Raw genomic sequence first — 1,150 nt, 5'->3', positions numbered from 1 at the left:
GCTGCGGCACATAGGGAGGTTTTTGATATGGCTGCTTATGTGGAGGCACATATGTTTGCTGCTGCTGCTGTTGTGGAGGTTGAGTCGGATTCAGAACATTCTGGCTACTCCACCTCAAGTTGGGGTGGACATTCGGCTCATAGTACGGGTTTGTCTGCCTATAATGTTGAAAGGTAGCGCAAGACTCGAAGGGGACAGAACAATTCTCTGAGACATGCCCCTCAGCTCCACATCTTCTACAGACGAAAGGACCGTCTGAAACAGCATTAACATGGTACATCCCTCCTTTAGAAGCTCCTCCCAACTCATATTTGTCAAACCTTGTAGTGAGAGCTTCTAGTGCAGCAACAGAGGAAGATTCAGCAGCTCTCCTCTGGTTTCCTCTCGAATTCCCATATTCAGCCTTATGAGTGGCCAAATCATCAATGATCTTCCACCCCTTAGTCTCTCCCATGTTCTCAGCAAATCGGCCATTGGCTACAGCATCCAAAATAGCCCTCTGATCGTCATACAGCCCATTATAGAACTGGTTGCAAATACTCCATTTTTCGAACCCATGGTGCGGTATGGTTCGCACCAGTTTCTTGAAACGGACCCATGCTTCATGAAAGTTCTCATCAGGCCCCTGTTTAAAGCTCGTGATCTAAGCTCTAATGGCATTAGTCTTCGAGGCAGAGAAGTACTTTTTGTAGAATGCCAGGGCTAAGGAATTCCAGTCGGTGACACTCTCTTGCAGCATCACGAAGAGAGAAAATGAACATGGTCTCCTTGATCTGGTCTTGGGTCACACCGGTCGGCGGGGGTATAGATTAGTAATAATTAATAAAAATCTCCATATGCTTGGCTGCATCTTCATTTGCAGCTCCCCCGAACTGGTTTCTCTCAACCAGGTTAATATAGGAAGGCTTCGGCTCGAATTTCCTCGCCTCCCCAGGTAGTTCGAATCCTTTGTAGAGATTCGCAGCTGTCGGCTCTGAGTGATAGCAATCGTTGCTTCTTCAGCCATGACTGGAATTTCTGGAGAAGTGACTGTCTCAGCTGAAGAAATTGAAGCAGGAGATGTAGGTGGATCTTCCTCGAACAGAGCGTTCTCGTAGTAGCTTGACAGAGTACTCAACTCTTCCTCTGTCGGTAATACCCTTTGTGATTG

The 1,150-nt window shown here is 47.1% G+C and overlaps 1 non-coding gene across 1 annotated transcript; it reads left to right on the top strand.

The window, feature by feature from the left end:
• The first annotated feature begins 551 nt into the window (after positions 1-551).
• On the top strand, positions 552-658 carry LOC141603809 (small nucleolar RNA R71). The gene has a single exon (XR_012525657.1). It is a non-coding gene; the product is annotated as a small nucleolar RNA R71 (small nucleolar RNA).
• Positions 659-1,150: the final 492 nt, after the last annotated feature.

Source organism: Silene latifolia, chromosome 9 (genome assembly GCF_048544455.1).
Source record: "Silene latifolia isolate original U9 population chromosome 9, ASM4854445v1, whole genome shotgun sequence".
NCBI lineage: Eukaryota > Viridiplantae > Streptophyta > Magnoliopsida > Caryophyllales > Caryophyllaceae > Silene > Silene latifolia.
This window is presented reverse-complemented; position numbering and strand designations above follow the sequence as displayed.